Genomic DNA, 20,909 nt, shown 5'->3' on the forward strand with positions numbered 1-20,909 from the left:
CGACAAGGACAGCAGCACAGACTGAAAATAGGCTGCCAGTGTCTCACTCAGAAAAATAAATTGCTCCTCATCACTAAAAAAAAACCAAAGCTTCTTACCATTTACATTCTCCCTAAGAGATATCCCATCTCTAGACATGCTGGGCTTGTCAGTCCTCTGAGACTGCACCTGTCAGTCATGTTCCTCTGACTTTATGGAGCAAAAGCTCATTCGTCAGGTAGACAGAGTGAGAGTCTGACTTTCCATAAGATGAAGAGGAGGAGGAGGAAGAGAGAGGGTTGGGAGGGTGATGAGACAAGATGCGTGTAAGAAGAGAAGGAGAAGGACAACTCACCCAGCTGATCATGGTGGCCGAGGCTGCCGCAGTCTTCTCTGTATGTCTGTGCCGGTCAGCCTAGCACAGACAGAGGGGGAGAGGATGTGGCCAGACAAAATGAAAACAGAGAAATCTGAGGAAAAAGACAACTGGAGAGATAAATCAAGGAAAAGAATTAATGCTTCTAGCTCAGGCTGTGTTGAATGGATCATTCGAACCTTCACATGAGGCTGCTGTAGCAGATTGCTGCTGTCTAGCCGTCTGCTGCTCAGACATGCAAGACTGTACCATGTGCAGCCAGAGAGAGAGAGGGAGATACAGTGAGAGGGGGAGACAACAGGGAGGGCAGGTGTGAGGTTAAAGGGTTAATGTAGGTGAACAAGAAATATAGAAGTGATGGGTTTAAATAGAGTAGTAAGCAGTAAGAATAACTGGCACCATAGTCAATTTGGAAACTATTAAGTACAGAAAAATTAAACAGAAACTGAAAATCTAGACAATAAAATCAATAAAATTTTTACAGAATGCAACAGGATCTAAAATCAGTAAAACAAATGTTGTATGGATGATAAAAGGGGAGCTCAGTGTGCCTGCACTGCTCCATGCACGCTTAGTAATGCAGGAGTGCCAGGACAAATGATAGAGAGACAATAAAGAAAAAGACAGTAAGGACAGAGGAGAAGAAAATCAATGTTAGGGTAAGCTAAGGTTAGTTAAGATATGTAACAGATTACCTAAATGAAAGAAAAGCCATTTCAGTGCATCACACTAACACACATGCATCCAATGTACAATCCAATAAGGTAACACATGTACCCAGATTTTCAGCACTACCTAATGTTTTCCATATAAACCTTGGCTTTATATCAGACCTTAAAAACAAACAAATAGACGTTCTTACTATCAGACCTTTGCAGACATGGTTGAAACCTATGAGACAGAGCACCACAACAGCCACAGGAGTGAATAATAGGAAAAACCGTGTAACGCCTGTTGCTGTATCCCTCTGCCTGCTGCTACTCACCCTTCTTTCTGCATGTGACACTACTACCCACCTTTTTCTTCTCTGTGTGTCTCCTAGCTCCATCTGTCTCACATTTTCTTTCTGCTCCTGCTCGGCGCTTTAGTCTCGCTATATCACACCTCTCTGTCTGTGCCTCTGTATTCTCTTGCCCTCCTATGCCTTGCATACTTCATAGATTGCAGGCTCAAGTCCCCAGGGCAGAAAAAAAAGATTGCCCCTCTACCTGTTACATACAGCACTGAAACAGCAGTCGCAATGCGGGGAAAGAGAAATAAATAACATCCATTCATTTCCTCCCACAGCTGAAATCACTTAGACTCTAAAGGCCTGCTATAAGCAGAGGAAAGATAAGAAAAAGTAGAGGGAAAAGGAGAAAGTGGTAAAGAGAGCGAGAGCATACAGTAGCAGAGGTGAGAAAGAAAGAAGGCAAGACCAGCAATCACATTTTCATCTTACAATGCCTCTTTTCAAGCTCCTTTTGATTTAAGAAAAAAAAAATCCTTCTCCAGGCAGCAAGTCCAGTATTCTGTTCCTGTCTCTCTCTCCCTCTGTGTCTGTGAGAGTGACTGGGTATTACAGCGTGCATTTCATGGAGAAAAGGAGGGTGGGAACAAGAGAAGATTGAAAGAGAAAAGGAGGGAGCAAGGGCGAGAAAATGCACCAGTTCAGGGAGTGGTAAAGGAAATGTAACCGGAAGCCTGTTGGTGTGGTAGTCTTATATTTAATCAGTATTAGTCAGTATTAGCCACTGTATGCAGTAGAAAGGGGCTGCGAAAACCATAGGGGACAAGATGGTAGGAAAGCGAGACATATGGGGAGAAGAGGGAATTACCAGAATAGGCTTCCTCTGACAGAAAACGCACAATAGGCTGAAATCGGTGACAGCAGAAAATAGCCTGTGTGGTCTCAGAATATCTCCCTCTCTGCTCATTTACACTGATTTATATGAACATGTCTTGTTTACAGTTTCTACAGGTATTCTAAAAATCATAAACATTATCATTTCTGACTTGAAAATCATTAGAGACTTGTCCTTTTGTTGACTCTATTCCAGTCCCCGTTTTTAAAGGAAATACATCTCTGCGGGTCACAGACATCACATGCTGTGTTGTCTCAACACATCACATGCACTTCAAGGCAGTGGAGGGTCTGTCCATGTAATCTGTTTTACAAAATGCCCTTCTTTACTTCCACTTCCTTTCCAGCACCACTGACACTTTAAGTTGGCCACACACAAAACTAACATTAGAACAGTTAAACAGGACTATTTATAGAACTTTTCAATGAACACAAAAAAACCTAAACTTAGGCTCCACAAAGACGCTGGGGTGTGCGTGCTGGGGGGAGGGTTACTAGTGAGAGCTCCTGGATGCCTCCTGCTGTATACTGTAACACACTACCTCATGGCCATAAAAACAGACAGGGGTACAATTAAAAAAATACTTTTCTGCAGCAGGAACAAAATAGTATAAGGAGGGTAATTATGCACTACATTTTAAAAAACAGCAGTAGATTTATATTTTATCTACTGTAAGTGACTGCCCGTTCTCACATACTGTCGGAGCTGCCCTGTACGAAGGGCCCCTAATTCATTCTAACCCACAGAGCTCCTTACCCCCACCTCCATCAAACCCGGCAGCCTTGGGACAGAGAGCAAAGCGTTTAAGTGGAAACAGTCTTTCATCATTATACCACTCCCTGGTTTACACATCTGCACACAGCAGCACATCGCACCACAGGGATACCATATATCCCTAAGTGAACTGCATCCACTATCTCATTTTATTTATAAGATTACTTCTGACTACAACCTGCATAAGGAACATACTTATATGGCAGTACAAATAAAGATGAAGCTGCAAAAATTTATTTTCACAACTGTGTTAGTGGAAATTAGGAGCAAATACCACAACTCTGGTTTAATGTACAGCAAACTGATCACAATTATCCACATTACAGGACAACTTCTACAAAAATAATACAATCCATTAAATATCAGCTATGTTTTCTTGACACTGATTTCATTTGTGTGCCACAATCAAAGTGCCAAGGTGGGAGTTTAGAAAATGCAGTCACCAGCAGAGATCAGAGCAATGCAGCTAAAATACGTCTCACATGGTTTATGAGAAAGCTAGGACATTCTATTATATATGTCTGAAATGAAGCCACACTTTACATTGCTGTTGAGAACCAAAATGATTTCAGGGCTCTGCTGTTGTCTTGGTTTGAAGCAGTGAAATTTGTCACTAGTTGTTTTGATCACAGCAGTGTCTTTACCGCACGGCTGCACAGAGGAAATATATCGTTTTGGTTAAGTGAAACTGAACTTTGTACAAAATTGGCTGCCAAGATCCTGTTCTTCCCTCTGCGGCTGTGTGGCTTTCTTTCATTAGAGCGGCCCACAAACCTCGCTGCAGCAGCATGTTGGTGCTGGCATCTGAAGCATGTTCCCCCTCATTGTCCTCTACTCTGTGATCGTTTTAATTTAAGTGACAAATAATGTTATACTGTATGAGAGACAGAGGCATTTTTGCCATGTTCATGCCATTATGTGCAACACATTTTTTCCTGTCTTATAAAGAGAAAAAGCGAGACACTATGAAACAAAAACTGAAAATTTAAAGTCAGTAATGTAGGGTCTGGGACATAAGCAACAGATATCGAGACACTGTATTTACAATCAACTGATAAGCCCTGAGCCCAAAAATCAGTGTGGGAAAATAATCCACTAGTGTCCAGAGTGTGTGGAGTGTCCTCAGGGAAAGCTAGGAGGCTGTACAGTTATCTCCTTTGGTGTCACTCTGAACTATACAACCTACTACCTCAACCTGCGGAGCACAGGAGGAAACTGCAGAAAGGCCGATTAGCAGAGGTGGGTGCAGACGGCTCAGTGCCACCATAACAAACTTTTACAGTGTAAGTTATATCAGGATACAATCTTCTACTATATCTGGGAATATTACAGAATATTTAAGAAACATGTATAGCATCTATAGTTAAAGATGGGAACATCCACTTCATGCTAATCCAGCGAATTACATACCTAACAAATCAATTTTACACAAACATCTCATAAATTCAGTATTGCAATAAAGCCGTCTGATTCATAGATTTGCGGCACTGACCCAGTGACCTAATTAAGTCACATCGTGATATACTGTTGCCCAACGCTAGTACTTTATAGTAGACAGGGTCACTGCGTAAAGATGTGGCACATATTGTAGGCTAAGCATGGCAGAGGATATCCTGTCTCCCAGGTTTCAGGGGTAGACAGCATCAGGGCTGTCTCAGCACAAAGAAAGAGAGTTTGGTGTTGTAAATGATTTCATGGTATAACAAAACTGTGATGAAGTCTGATCCATCCCATCTTTAGGACTATGCAGTCAAAACCTGCAACACTGAGCTTTTTTTTTCTTACAGGCATAAGGCAGGTGCCGCATTTACCAGGAAGACACATACCTATAGATACGAGCTTGTGCAGCCAGTCACCACAAGTTCGGATCTACGGGTTTGTGGCAGCTGGCGTTACCCCATCAAGAGCAAATAAGGAAGACGTGCCCCAGAAAACATGGAAACAAGCGAGTCACTGCTGCCTGAACCTGTCAGGTCCATTCCTTCAGTAGACCACTCCTCTGAGGGGGCGTTCAGGCAAATGTGCCACACTAAACACCATAGTAAACTAAACACAGTATTTATCAAGAGCCAGAAGTGTTGCTAACTTTGTGTATCTACATCATACAGCATATCTGTTATTAAGTGTTTGTGGATTGAGAAATTCAGTCAATTTTAACCTTACGAAATTCTTATACGAGAGAACAGTGACAGACTAATAAAATACTGTTCCTCTCATCTATTTTTAAAAATGTTCTACAATAAATGAAACCGTTTCACTGTGGCTGTGAAACATGTTTCTTGTTTGTCTGTCTTATAGAGAAGTGCCCTGACATTAGACCTTAGTACACTGAACAGGCCAAAGCACATGAGGTGGGTATGATGTTTGTGTAACCTACTGATCACATTCTTTTGAGGTCATCATTTATTTCTGAAATGTCAGACAGAATAACATACTGTATGCAGCTTAATATCAGGACATAAAAACAAAAAAGACAGTTACAAAGGAATGATTTGAATAGAGAAAATAAATTGCTGCTGTGTGAAGCCCCATTTTAGGCTGCCTGCTTTTTTTTTTCTCAAACAAAATATCCCATTATAAATAAGACATCCCGAGACCAATCGAGAACATTTCTATTCTTAGCAAAAAGACCACGTACGACCACAATCGCCAAACAGTAATTCTACAACCAAACCAATATCTATAGGTAAACCAAACTAAGACTGAAAGAAACCGTGAAATTGCACCTGTGCAAAATACTAAATATTATGTTAGCTTAAATTTTTGAAAACGAAACCGGTAGTTTATAAATACAACCTCTGTGCAATTATCTGATAAATTATGCATTTCCATAATATCACTGTTTCTCTTCACCTTACTACTTGACATAAACTCAAAAAATATACAGTATGAACACAAAAAAAGCATGCGTTGTGAAAAAAATATGTATGTATCTAATGGTGTGGATTAGAAATTACACTGCACCAAGCTAACAGAGAGAAACTGTAAGAATTATAAATCACAAACATACCAGTAGGGCAACACGCTGGACCTGCTGGTCAGACGTCCTCTGGAATCAGATGGAGTGAGACTGGAGTCGTAAAGGCCAGTGCCTCAGCATAAATCAGGAAACCTGTAAAACGAGATAAACAAACCATCACAAACTGATTGAAGAGAACAGAGACTCTAATGTTCACAGATAAGATACCCATGTGCACACATTCCTAAAACAAACGTGGTAATCCAAACACATCCTTAAAACACATCAAATACTAAAAATTAAAAGCACGACAACAACAATTTAGTTTTTATAAAAGTAACAGTAAAAAACTGCTGAATAACAAGTAAAAGTAAAAAGATAACATCCCCTCGTTCTCTCCCCGTTACGCCCTCCTAACCCGTTGTCCAGTCCCCATTTTCCAGGGTACAAAAACCTCAAATCAAATTAAAAAAAAAAAAAAAAAAAAAAAAAAAAAAAAAAAAAAAAAAAAAAAAAAAAAAAAAAAAGGTACGGCGAGAGAGAAATGGCAAAAGGTTGAATGTGGGAAGGAAAGGGGGGTGTTTTTTTTTTTTTTTTTTTTTTTTTTTTTTTTTTTTTTTGGTGCTTCATTCGGCTTGGCTTTTCTGGATCCCAGCAGGATCCCTGGCTGCAGCTCTGTCTCTTCTTAATGCTGCCAAAATTTGGACATGTCCCTTTTTCTTAAACTTTGTTGCATAAAATCAAATCGAGAGATTTGAAAAGAGATATAACATAAAAGAGACAAGGGGAAAGGAGCAGCGAAACAAAACTAAAATGCAAGAGAAACAAAAATTCGTTAAAAAAGTCAAAATGGAAGACAGTTGTTTCTTGTCACAGTTTTTTCTCTGCAAACATATTATGTCCCAAATGCGAGCTGCAAAATGTGTCTTCTCTGCTGCTACAACACAGCAGCCGAAGCCTTTCCAAAGCTATGCCACGTAGTGAGAGAGGGAGAGAGAAAGCAGCTACTTTTTCATCTCTCCAAAATGGCTGAGGGCCGGGGGAAAGAAGCTATAAGCAGAGAGTGAGAGTGGTGCTCCCCGTCCTGCTCAGAGGAGGGCTGGGGAATTCAGCGAGCATCTCTCCCTCGTTTCCCTCTCCTCACTCATTGCCCTTCGTCCCATTGGCCGTCTTTCAGACCAGACGAATGGCGTACAGCTGTGTTGTCAGACCATAAGAAACTCTACTTGGCTCACCATACAGAGGAAGGCTACGACTGTAAACGAGTAAGGCTGATATGGCTCACTGTGTGCATCCACATGGCCACATCCTGATGCTCTGCCACTGTTGTCTGTGCTAATGTGTCGTCCTCTTGATGCTCTGTGCTATATCTATTTTTTTTGTGTGTGTCCTGAATGCTTTACAGGACAATTGACTCGTTGATCACAGGATATTTTGTAGCTGCGCATTTAAAAATATTGTATTGACCTGTCTATTATTGTGGAATTATTTTATTTATGGGTGGCTGTGGCTGTTATTTTCAGTATGACACACCAACTTTAAAATTTCTATTTACCACTTTTTCTCAGTGTGTGCCTTGATTTTTCAGCAGAAACATCCTGTTTTCTTTTACATAGTTGTATAGTCCTGAACTAAAATATACACTGACCAGCCACTTTATTAGGTACACCTGACCTGTACAAGGTCAAAGTTAAAGGTGGTGTTGTACTGGACTACATTATATTTAGAGGTGTTCCTAATATTTTGACACTCTCATAAATGTAGCTGGGGAAAAAATATAGAGACACCTCTGAATATATGTAGTCCAGTACAACACCACCTTTTACTGTGACCTAAATAGTAAACATATAATTGAATTTATACATTTATGACAATGCAGTGAAGTGCATACAATTGTACAGGTGTACCCAATAAAGCGACCATATATAGTGATTGTATATGCTGTATATATAAGCTTCCCTATCAAAATCGTGGTAAAATGTTTATCTTGAATGCTGATTTTCTTGAATGGCCTTCTCTCACAAGTGTCTTTCTTGCCGTACTTAACTTCAGCACCACTTGTGACATCACAACAGCATAGGACATAGTTCAATAGCCAGACTACTGCAGTCAATAGTACTACATCCTCATCTAGTGGAGTATCTCAAGGTTCTATCCAGGGGCCAATTCTGTTCATTGTCTCTTGAAAAGCTCAGCAGTTTCAAGATAAGACTGCATATAACCACAACATTCAAGCACATAAAAACTAGATGTCAGAACATGTACCACCGATAAGCTGACACATCACTAATTGTCAGGACTGCGTACTAATCTACATGCTATAAGATTAATTTAACAACAAAACGCAACAATAGGATAAAAGACAACTGGCAACATTCAAAAGGCTCAGGGACTTTTTTAACCTCCTCATTTAGGAAGTGATGCAACTGGATAAGATTATTTTATGTGTCATCCTGGTTTTTCCCATTTAAAAAAACCCAAGGGTGGGGAAAATTCACACCCATACACTTGATTCCATTGTTCTGTATTTACAGCAATAATCTTTCTGTTTTATAGAGTGCTGTACTTATATGACATGGGTCTCCACAAAACACTTCTCGCTTGCGGAATATTTCCATTAGAGGAATGACCCTACCAGCGAGGTAACCTACACTGAGGTATCTTTTCAGATTTTGAAGTAGGTGTTCAAACACTCTAAGTTTGTATGCGATTTAGAAAAGCTATTTGAAATTACACAAGAATCCACAGTATGTGCTATATTTTAAAAACAAGCTCCTCCATTCATACATAGAGTCATACATGTATAGTGTATATCAGCTTGTTAACAATCTGAAAAAGGACAAATGCTATGCTCAGTTATTAAGAGGCCTGGATACTAGTTTAGCCACAGCATGCCAATGGGCTGCTGTCTGCTCCATGGTCACCATTTGAATCTAAATGAACCGATTTGACTTTCAGGCTATTGCCAAGAACCCTGTCACAGTGTGGACACAGAGAAGGGCCTCTCCAAAAACAGAAGGTTGAAGAAAACAGTGACCGACATGGGCATAACCCCAAACCTCTAACAAGGTAACCCCTTAAAGCCACTCTCAGAGCCTGGGAAAGCAAAGAAGAGCAAGTGGGCTGCCAACAATGGGCAACAGTCGTTACCACATATTTTTGTACGACGACATCATGTCAATGCAGAAAATGCAGTGACAACAAAGCAAAAGATTCAGGCCCCAGTAACATAGGTTATCATTGTATGTTAATGTTATAGTTATATTTGTTTACTAGCTTCTTACACTATGTGTCCTCATTACTGTCCATGTTGCAGCCATGGTCCTATGGTAGCTGTACCCTCCTCCTTTCCCCTCTCTCAAAAGGTTTCATTCTAAATTCCTATTGAAATGACATTAGCTAATAATTTACTTAGTGATGTAATACTGTTCACATTAAATATTTATTAATGCAGTGTGACAGGTGCTACTGGCAAAGGAATGAAATCTTTACTCCCTCCATCAGTGTGGTGGCCTAAATGTTGCATCTCATGCTGCAGTATTTCTTGACATTAAACAGTCTTAAAACATTGTCATTGAGGTGTCACTGCAGCATGGATATGACGTCTTGCACAAAATTTCAGCTTGCTTGTAATTCTGTAAGGCACTCCCTACTTTCTAGTTTTATAACAACGTGTTATAAGGATGTGTGGTGTCCTTTAGACAGACACTTAAACTGTGGGAGTGTAATCTCATCATCAGACTACTGTAACATAAATAAACCCATCTAAAATTCCTTCACATTGTTGTATTATATGGTGCATTTATGACCCACATCTTTTATAGTAGTCCAGATATTTGTAGCATTCTTGAAACAGTACTACTACAACTAGCTTTGAATCTTCATAAAAATGGATGTTATTTCTATGTGAACAATAATCTATTTAGTTTAATTTTAGTATCTATTTTGATACATTTAAGCAATCAGAGTTCCTCAACAAACAATTGCAGGTTTTAGGATTCACTACTACAGCACTCTAGTCTTTAAGGCTGTGATCCCCGGTTGAGAATTGAAGGACACTGCAACAAAAATCTTCAAGATTTGTCTATCAAGGCCAGTCTCTGCTACTGAGCCACTGCTGGGCAACTAGTGCTTCCCAAAGTACAAGCATGTCCAGTTATGTTACTGTTTCAGAAATGGTTCTTGTCTACTGTTGTTCTCAGGAAGATCACTACTGTGCCCATATCTGTATGTACAAGCAAACCTTAGCACCAGGTGCTGCAGATGTCTGATTTGAACTGTTTAGATGCAGCAGTCAAAACATGAGACAGCCGCCCACAGTCCAGCCCGTCTGTTGTATTGTCTGAGGAACTTGCACAAGCAACTTAAATCAACAGTAACAATGCACCAGTGCTCAGAGCTCAAAATCAAAAAGGCTGGATGTAGGTAAAAGAAAAAAATTGTGCTAATATTCAAATAACTCTAATAATGGGGTTATAATATAGTACTCGGTTTAAATGATATTAAATCATTATTCATGATCATTAATGTATTATGATCAAAGTACTGATGTGTATGAAAAGCCATTGGAGCGTTTTGGCTGCCAAAATATTGCTGCTCACAACCAAAAGCTGATATGAGGACATTAGATGTAACCATGTGTCTGCCAGAGATCTGCTGGAAGAACAAAAAGAAAAGAAGAGCGTATTTCATCAGATGAAAGCGGACTGTGTGATTGGTACAGGTGTGCCTACAGTACGTCTCACAGGCACTGAAAATAGTCATGTAGAGTAAGGAAAATTAGCTGTAAGTGAATTTCAATGTACTCACAGTGTATCTGCATTGTATGCGCTCTCCCTGGTTGTGTCTCCTGCATGTGTTGTCTTTAGAGACATGATTAACTGAACTTGATTGAGGTGTATATTTCAGCTGTCTGTGAAGAAGGCCTTCATGTAGATTTGATCCCATTTTCAGCCCACTGCAGCAGAATGAACATGTAAAGCCTACACTGTGGAGTGCAATCAGAGAACAGGATAAAGCACCAGTGGGAGACATGAGTCAGCAGCAGTATTTATTACTGTACATTTTCATTCATGCTCATACATCTTTGCTTCTAGATGTTTCGGACCATTTTTATCTCTTTTCCCCCTTTCATCTCGCCCATCTCTTGCTGTTGCCTGTCCCTGACTGTTCCCTCCTCTCACTTCCCCATCAAATATTCTGCTCACGCACAACTGCGGCACCCTTTCTCCAGTCCTCCCCATTAATCCACACCACAGACATCTTGGCCCACTGTCTCGTCTCCCCCTCGACATGCACTCAAAACTCTCAAAGTCTGGGCCATTTCAGTAAGGAGTGCCTGAGCATTTTTCACAAGCCATGAGGCCCACTGCTGAACATGCTTTTCACTGTACAGACAGGCTAGCAGTATATCACACTCTCCCTTCCACTAAATATCACTGATCACACAACGGCATCCTAGTAAAAGCAAAGGTCATATCAGGATAAGCGTCACTCTAATCCTAACTCACCTCATACAATACACACAAAGATTCAATTTCACCACCATACCACAAGAAAAGCATCACAAACACACCGAGAGCTGCTGGCTCGGCTAAGCATGTGATATGTGTAGAAATAAGCTTTGCAAGAAAAAAACAGGGCCTACTGGCTTTAATGCAAAAAGAAAGTTTTGTTTTATATGTTTTGATCTGATTCATATTTCTAGGTGGACCACATTACACTGTGAAGCATGCAAAAGAACCACAGCTATCAACAAGTAGCATTATCCATCTCTATTGTTGTTACTCTAAATAAGCCTTACACACTAAATGTATGTAAATTAATGATATACTCAAATCATAAACTTTGCATTTTCTTAGACATCATTAGAATTTTAATACAAGCTCCTGATAGAGCATTACTAATCACGGTTGCACTGTACTGCAGTGTTTGACAACATACAGTACCATTAGGTCAGAGAGACAGTACAAAGTAAAACTATCCATCATGGGTGGCACACTGCCTCTTAGAGATGCTGGGCATATGAAGTTGAGAAAGGAGTGAGCACAATAACATAGCAGGGGTAAGACTGTAGGAAGGAGAAAAGGATCTAATTACTGTATTAATTACTTAATTTCTTTTCATCTATTGGATCCACTGGCTTGTACTAATCGCTGTAAGAATGCAGCCAAATGCTCAATATTAACATATCTTCCATGACAGGAGGAAGAGTGCGGTTGTAGGAGGGGGAGGAAGAAATGCAGAGGTTTACAGGGAAATTAAAGCAATGAATGCCATCAGACTTGCAAAGGAAGCAGCTCAGTGTGAACATCAAGGAAGAAAACTCAAGGAGTCTGCATTTTTTTCTTTCTTTGTGAAGAGCACTTGTTCTTTCCTTGATGCCTCCTTTTATCTGGTAGTGCACAGAAGCAAACTGCAGATGGAGAGAAACTGTATTTCCAGAGTATAAAAACCCTGGGTGGCTCTTGAGTTTACTTCTGCCATCTTCCTTCTCTGAAATAAGGGCTCAAGTAAAATTTTGCAGCAGTGCTTAGCCTACAGTGCCTCATCAGCCACCCTCCTCTTCTCTTACCATTTCTTTCTTTCTTTCACCCTGCACTCCTGCCATTTCAGACCCTTATTCCCCCTCCCACCTCTCTCTCTCTCTCTCATTCATTCAGTTTAATTTTGAACTCTGCACTAGTAGACAGGCAAAGAGGGTAGCTCCATGGTTACCTGGCACCAGGCCATCTCATTACACTGCCAATTGATTCTGGCTTGCCGCCATGTCCGCTGCCTACCTCCCCCACACCCCACACGATCCACCGTCTCTGCACCCCAGACTGTTTGCAGCAAAAGATTTCAGAACACACAGGAAGGAAAGAGGCAAACAGCTTTACCTACAGTACATACATTAAACTTATCCCTTATTTACCGCTGCACACAATAAAAACACAAATAAATTCGACGCTCACTCACATAAATAGTGCACAGAAAGCTTTGTTCAAGAGCAAAAACCTGCACTATATAACTACTCTTATTACCCTAGCCCCCATATGGTTCACAAGTCAATGTAGCTACAACAACAGAACTGTACAAAAAAGTTTAAAGTAAACAAACAACGTGCAAAACTTTCCAATAATAATCATTTCTACATTTCTCATCCATTTATCAAATCCATGTGAATCCAACTGAACTGAACTGTTTTTCATGGATAAAGAAATGTAGAAACCACCAGTGGCAAGACCAATTATGACAAGATGCTGTAAAAAAACATCATAAAACATAAAAATAAAAAGTATGCAAGAGAATGTGTGAAGAAACTGAAGGTACTTAAGGTTTACTCTATGTATTTCCTACGATGTATGTTAAACTGCACCTTTGTCTTTACATGTCCTTATGTCTGACATTTTATCTGATGTTAAAAAGGAAAGAGGTGGAAGACATCTTCTAGTATTACTAACATAAATTAACTATGCATGTCTGTGCATTGGGAAATGCAAGGTATCTGATTTGTCTTGTGTTTGGTATTTTGTTTTTATTTTCTCCAAAGTACCGGTGGTTATTTAATTTCAGTTGTTATTGGGTATTTACTGGCATTTTATTAGTAGAAATTAATATATTTTACCCCAGTTTCCCCACAGTGGACCTCAGTTTACTGGTTTAATAGAGGACAATATACATAACTTATCTATATGATGGGAGTCGTGTGATGGTCACTATAACCTTAGTACAGCAGCTGGAAACACTGCTCAGCTTGAACGCATTCTAGGGATGCACAAATACCGTCGCATTCATTTCATCAGCCCAGGAAATCAAGCTATTTCCTACAGAGTTCATTACATGTTCATGTTACGTGTTCATTAACACAACTGCCACAGTGAGCACAGAGAGCCACACTTGTTCTGGATGGCCAGAAGGTGCAAAAAACACATCTGGACTCAAAAGCACCTGCACCAGTATAAGCACAATGGCGTGTTAACAGGCCAAGTGACCCTGTTCCCTTAAGGTAGTTGGACACCTTCACTGGTTTAAGTTCTCACAGAAATCAACAAATTATGTTGCTTCCAACTTTTACTGTAAATGGTATCCCTTATTATACAACAGATGGGTGACAGATTAAAGTGTTTTGGTAAGGTGCTGGAACCTTAGCCTGAACAGCTTCAGTGCACCTTGGCATTGAATCTACAAGTCTCTGAACTCTACTGGAGGGATGATCACCGATCTTCCAAAAGATGTTCCCTCATGTGATACTTTAATGATCATTCAAGGTCCAACATCAACACATTGGTCCAACATCTCTAGGTTGAAATCTGGTGACTGTGGAGGCCACAGCATGTGATTCACCTTGTCTTCATACTCAAATCATCCAAGGACCCTTTGTGTCCTATGGATGGGGGCACTGTCATCCTAGAAGAGACCGCTCCTATCAGGATAAAAGTGTTTCATCACAGGATAAAGGTGATCACTCAAAACAACTTTGTATTGATTTATAGTGACCTTTCCCTCTAAAGGGGACAAGTGGAGCCAGTCCGTGTCAGCATCTGCATTCATTTTGTTTCTCAACTCCTTTGTTCGAGTTGTTCCTTTAATTTGTCACCCAAATTTTCATACTTCACACTGAGATGCACATTTCATAGGCATTTTAAGAACAAACAAGATCCTATAGGGTGTTCCTCCTGTAATATCTTAAGTGCCTGCTAAAAATAATCTTGTCTAGCTCAGAGTCTATGACGTTCAGGTATAATACCAGACTTCTTAGGCTCTGAACTACACAAGATTATCATTACACATAAAGTGTAATGCTCGTCCTGTCCTATGAGACTTTCAGTGAGCATAGGGGCAGGTTCACTGCTGAGACTTTGTTTTAGAGAGCATCTGTCTACGTGTGACTCAGCTATAGTTTGTCTCTCTTTCTGCTACTGCTGGCAGATGTTAAGGTCATGGTCACTGGGGATTTGAGGGGATCAGGAGTCAAAGGGATCATAGAGCCATTTGACAGTGTGCCTACTGGGCCATCATTATCCCCATATTCAACAGCCAGTCATTTATGTTCCAGTTAAAAGCACGCTGTTTTTGTATTTGTTTTTGTATTACTAGGAAGACATTATTCTTAAGACCTACAAAAGTTCATCTGCAGTTGAGAGAACTGTCCAACAGTGATGGATGAGTGATCTGTAATCACTCACCCATGTATTAGCTGAGGCTTTCCCAATGAAGCATCTTTAAATATGGACAACAGCATCGCTAAGCAGTACAGATTCTTATATTACTCACCGCAACATGTACGTATCCATCACATCCTCTGCTCATTCACATTACCACCAGTACTGCTGTAGCATGACCTCAGCCTCCAAGTTCTCTCCCTCTCTCACTCCCAAATCCCCATTTTGCTTTGCTAGAACAGATTTACAATGGTTTTCCTACAGCAGGAAAACTACGCAGGCACTGTGCATATCTACCTATAGATTAAGAGAATGTTGACCACATTTACTGCTCCTTTCCAAGGACTAAGTGTAGAACAATCTAATGATAGAGCAGCCATTGCAGTGTCTTCGTAGAAACTGAAATCTACAAAGCCATCAGACTGGCAAAAATTCATCATTTAGCTGCTGCCCTTGTATCACTTTGTACTGTTAACTGTACGTTGTTTTCTTTCTCAGATAACCGTTGCATGATTTCCCCCCTCAAAAGCAACGTGAACACAGATTCTCCAGTGCACTGTTGTAAAAAAAAAAAAAAAAAAAGCAGCCAAATTAGCCATACATAACAGTGTGAACATACTGTTGTATTGGTGGAGCCACAGTAGTGAGAACAGCAGGAGCAGCTGCAATGTGCACCTAATGTACTTTGTACTAGTGAGGTGACCTTGGTGAAATGGTTCCTTTTTTTCTCCCTTCAACAGTTTGGTAATTTCATGGCTCAAGGAGACATTACGTTTGTAGAAATGGATGGTGGAACTCCACTAGATAGGAATTTTAACAAATCGGGCACACTTCACTGTATTTCAGTATAAAATATGAGGCCTGTGCCTCCACTGATTTAGACCAGGTCTTATTACAAGCAAGCACATTATCCTCTACCTTCACGGTCTTAGTTGGCAAAAACTCAAACAAACCCTTCTCAAGTCACATGAATTCCTGAAGTGGTACCTTTTCTGCTTTACACTAATTCTTAATCACTGGCAAATGGCACACTATTTGATTTATATAGACAATGAACAAACATTTTAGCAAACATGGAGCCATATATGCAGTTACTGTATGAATCAAACAGGACATCATCTATCTTCTGTTCATTTTGTGGCTGCTCATGCCCCTTCAGGGGAAAGCAATTGACTTAATCTTAGTAGGTAACACCCTTCCATACATCCATCTGTCCACATACCCATTCATCTCAAAGCAGGCAGGTGCCCTGCGTTAGGGGGCACGTTATCTATAGACAGGGGGACGGGACACCCAAATTCTACTGCACTATTTGGTTTAGTGCATGTCTCAAAAACATTAGAAATATTTCTAAAATGCAGAATTTAAAAGAAATAAATCATTTCCTCTGTTCATTGTTTTTATACAAAAATTATCTTTATAATCCCATTTGACTGCCAAACCTGTTAAAGGTACAAAACTCAATACAAAAACCAACACATTTAAGAATATTTTGGCCTTTTTTCTATGTACAACCTTAAGATTTACAAAGTATCACAAATGGTTTTTAGGATTTCAGAATTTCACCACATTCACTTAAACTGTGCAAAAGGGAAAAAATTCTGACACATTGCCTTCACCAAGATCCACTAGTATCCAGGAAGAACTATTTCAGTAGCTCCTGAATAACTACTAAAGGTACTAAATCGACAGGAGGTTGTCTCTTCTGTGAGGTGGTGCTACTGTTCAAACATTAAGGAATTATAGTCCCAGCATAGCTGACAGTGTCTGTCAGTGTATGAAGACACATACAGTGCAAGATAAGATTATTATAAATATTGCAAAAGTCATCCAAGCTTTGCATCCACATATCCTAAATAATGTGATGGTTCCTGTATATTGTTGTACACATGCTATAACAAATAGGCCTAATGCATGCTTTATGCATATTCTATATATGCACATACATTTTTCTACATGCATTTAATAGATAGCAATGTTGCTAATAATCACTAAGCAATTATGACACCCTGAGGTTCATAAATAAAGAAAGTCAGATCAGAGTTTTGCCAGTGCAGGTCTCTTTCTTTGAAAACCAAAGGATGGAGATGGGCTTCCCCACTTTGGGGCCCCTTTCCTGTACATGCACACAGGTTGTTTAAGGACACAGTGAACCGGGCTACCCGATCTAGGGAAGGGGCCAGGCAGGGGGAACAGTGATGGGCTGGCCAAGTGGAAGAAACTCTCATGGAATCCTAAGAGCTCAAGCTGCTGGCCTATAATGCTAGAGGGAGGAGAGATTGAGGGAAGAGGGAGATAGGATTGGCTGAAGTTAACAGGGAGGGAGGAGCATATTCCCTAGGAGGAGAGGATAGATTCATGTATTCTGCTAGCAGTAGGGAGAAAAAGAAGAAAGATGGTGGAGGGTGGGGGATGTACAAGTGTCTTCAAATATGTTCTTATAGCAAAGTTCCATTAGAGATGAAACGCACAAAGCATCTCTGCTAGAACCCACATGTCTGGAATTTGGGACATAATATTCAAAGAAGACCAGATCTCACTCTTATCTTTTCAAACAAAGCTCCACATTCTGGATCAAAGCCAAAGCAGGTTTGGGTTGGTCCAGTTACACATGACAGCCCATTACACCTGCATTCTTGGAAGAATGGGAGCTGCCACACAGACCTTCTCCCAATGCCCTCTCCCGCCCCTTCTCCATTTTCTCTCCCCCTTTTTACCTTGTCTCCCTCTCTCCTGCATCCCTCTCCTTGTGTGAGTGTGTCTGGGTCCTGCTGGAGAGGCTTTGTCTGTGAACACTGGAGCCCGGACCAGCCCATGGGGGCCAGATCCATGAATACCCACACTGTGAGAGCCGCCCTTTTACTTCACACCACTTTCTCTACTGGAATGCCTGAGCAATGAGGTAAGAAACGCGCACACGCCATCACACACACACAGGAGGACACAGTACACGGGACAAGTGCACACACATTTTCTCACTTTCTCTGCTTTACACACATACACATAGATTCACACATACACCACACTTCACACACAAACGGAGTGAGTCATGCAGTGATGAAAAGCCAGTGTTTTGTATGTGAACCCTCTCACCCTGGACTCACATCCTGAGAGCCTTTCTCTTCCATCAGCCCCTGCCAAGCTCCCCCTCTAATTAAAGACCGCTTGGTCCAACAGCTCTGGCCCAGCCTCCCCTAGACCATACCCTATCTCACACTCATAGAAGTCCTGAGCAGAGTAGAGTCTATGTGGAATGTAAATGACTGTGGTGATTAACAGCTCCTCAGGGTTTCTAATTCCCCAACTAACGGTGTGCTTGGCCACAAAACTCATGGCAACTTTACAGCGAGGTCGGCCTAACAGACAGACTTCAGCTGACAAGAAATACTCTAAGAAAAAATCTCAAAGGACATTTGTTTGATCTGTGTGTGGTAAATACAAGTAACAATCACAGCATAGAATAATCAAATCTTACAGCACAGACCCATAAATATAATCAAAATGTAACATTTTTACATGACTTTTCTATTGATTAGACCAAAATCACATCATTTTGATGACATTGATTAGACCAAAATCACATCATTTTAATTAGTATGGGTTAACAACAACAGAAATCTAATAATAATGACACAGGGGGACGGGCTCTGCAGGTAACATGCGATGTCCTGTTGCACAGTGCTATGCACTGTCAAATTTGTCAGTTATGGAAAGATATTTTGGCAAGGTGCGAGTCATTCAGTTTGCTCCATTTGGCTGTGCGTATTGCTGCAGGACCTCAGAGGGCAAACCAGCCAACAAACCAAGCATGAGAGAAAGACATGGCAAACGATAAATGGTCTTACACTTGTATAACACTTTTCTATGCATTGCAGTACACTCAAAGCGCTTTCACATGATTTGGCCATTCACCCATTCACACTCCCAAGCACTCACACACCGGTGGCATCACCGGGAGCAACTGGGGGTTCAGTGTCTTACTCAAGGACACTCAGACATGTGGACTGGAGAAGAATGGAATCGATCAACCAACTTTTCGGTTAGGAGACGACCCGCTCTGCCTCCTGAACCACAGCCACCCCAGAAAAGGCCAAATACCGATACTGGGGCATATTTATGACACAGGATGACTTGCATAAAAGTTGCAGCAAATCATTGAGAAAACTTGTGCAACTGAGCAGCAAAAATAAAGAGCAATCCAGACAACTGTTAAAAAATAATAATAAAACAAAGCAACGCAAAACAAAAACTAACAAAAAAGTCAGATATAAAATATTTACAATCAACACCAAAATGATTCTACTGTAGCTTCTATTAGGATGTTACATCCAAGTTTTATGTGACGTCAAATGAAATGATAGTTATTACACAAAAGACAAAACCAGATGCAAAACTCAAGGAGGAACCAAATGTTCTAACCTGCAAATCCAGTGAACAGAGGATGTATGAATCCAAATCATCCCTCCACAGCTGAACCACAGGACCTTTATCCACAAATACATTGTAAATAAACACTATCCAATATATTACAGGACCCCATCAAAGGAAAGGTGTGATGCAGGTTTTACCTTCTTAATGCATAGCTGTCACACAGTGCTTCTCTAATGTCAAAGACTGTACTGAAGACTAAAATATATATATAGTATACACACTGTATATATAATTTAATACCTCCTGGACTTTGTATCAGCAGATACTCAGTATAAAAAGACTCGTATTGAGACTAGGGATTTTTTAAAAAGACCAGGACAGCCCTAGTTTAAGACAGTCTTTGTTTGACTGACAGGCCTTTGAGCCTTTCATGGTAAGTTTCAGTAGTTGCCACAGGAAGCTGCCTGCCCATGCCCATATTTGGACCGGCAAACCCAAACCAAACCAAAATCCTGGTTTGAAAACCCTTCTTCAGAAACCTGTGGGTGATGTCAGAGACACTGCATCCTTGTAGCGTCTACAGCTTGTGGTCACCTTTCACCTCTAACAAGTTACTCTTTCATTTTGGACATCAGTCAATAAAAGCAGCATCACTGAGTCATTTTAATAAACAACTAGCACAGCACTCTGGTCTGGAAAATATCAAACATAACACAGACATTACCAGACTGTTACACATGTCTGCTGTGGAGGAGAAATGGGACAGCCAATGATCTGAACCTATGACACGACAGTAATTCATCTAAAAGACTCAGACTCAACAAACAAGTGGCTATTAAGTTTTGCACCAAGCCTTACTCAAGCAAAAAGAGCAGAATTCAAGCAAGGATGTCACTTGAGCTACCGTTCCTGCATCATGAGGAATTAAATTATACAATCAGTCTTTTAGATTAATGGGAAAAGGGACTGCAACTCAACAGCTCCCTTATGTTTTGTACACTTGAACTACTATAAGTTATGTTATGATGACTGTGGTTATATTTTGTTGTGTGTTACATGTAAGGCCTATTTTATCCATCAATATAAATGAATAGGTAGACACAAGTGTGTATGTGTGTGTGTGTGTGTGTGTGTGTGTGTGTGTGAACCTATATGCAAAGTGGCCTGCTATGCTGAGGGGAATAGTTAATTTGATGGCAGCTCCTGCAGGTGATTTCCAGCTAAATAGGGAGCCAGGAAGGCATCTGTTCCAAAACGTATCTTCTGTCTCCACCCAGACACACTTGTTCATGTTGCACCTGTGATTTCTAACGTCCACTCTCTTGTGCACTGATGGTTTTGTCTTTCTGGAGTCTGTAACGGTGTGCCGCCAACATTTTCTGTTTTATTTTAAGGTGTTGATGACTGATGTACTATGTAATGTTTACTTTTGTTGTTGTTGTTGTCTTCTTGAGGATAAT

The 20,909-nt window shown here is 40.5% G+C and overlaps 2 long non-coding RNA genes across 4 annotated transcripts in view; one reads left to right on the forward strand and one right to left on the reverse strand.

Moving 5' to 3' along the window:
- Window positions 1–338: 338 nt before the first annotated feature.
- Window positions 339–20,909, reverse strand: part of LOC109959531 (uncharacterized) — a 47,923-nt gene continuing 27,352 nt past the window's right edge. For 2 of the 3 annotated variants that reach the window (XR_002274849.1, XR_002274852.1), the window contains 2 exons: window positions 5,984–6,085; window positions 339–394 (listed from right to left, as the gene is read on the reverse strand). This is a non-coding gene — a long non-coding RNA (uncharacterized LOC109959531). Of the gene's footprint in view, window positions 395–4,462; window positions 5,383–5,983; window positions 6,086–20,909 lie in introns of those variants that run through there. The other variant, XR_002274850.1, reaches the window with a different exon arrangement.
- LOC109959530 (uncharacterized) lies at window positions 6,631–9,711 on the forward strand. Its single transcript, XR_002274848.1, has 3 exons — window positions 6,631–7,197; window positions 8,489–8,574; window positions 8,891–9,711. It is a non-coding gene; the product is annotated as an uncharacterized LOC109959530 (long non-coding RNA).

Source organism: Monopterus albus, unplaced genomic scaffold (genome assembly GCF_001952655.1).
Source record: "Monopterus albus unplaced genomic scaffold, M_albus_1.0 scaffold39.1, whole genome shotgun sequence".
NCBI lineage: Eukaryota > Metazoa > Chordata > Actinopteri > Synbranchiformes > Synbranchidae > Monopterus > Monopterus albus.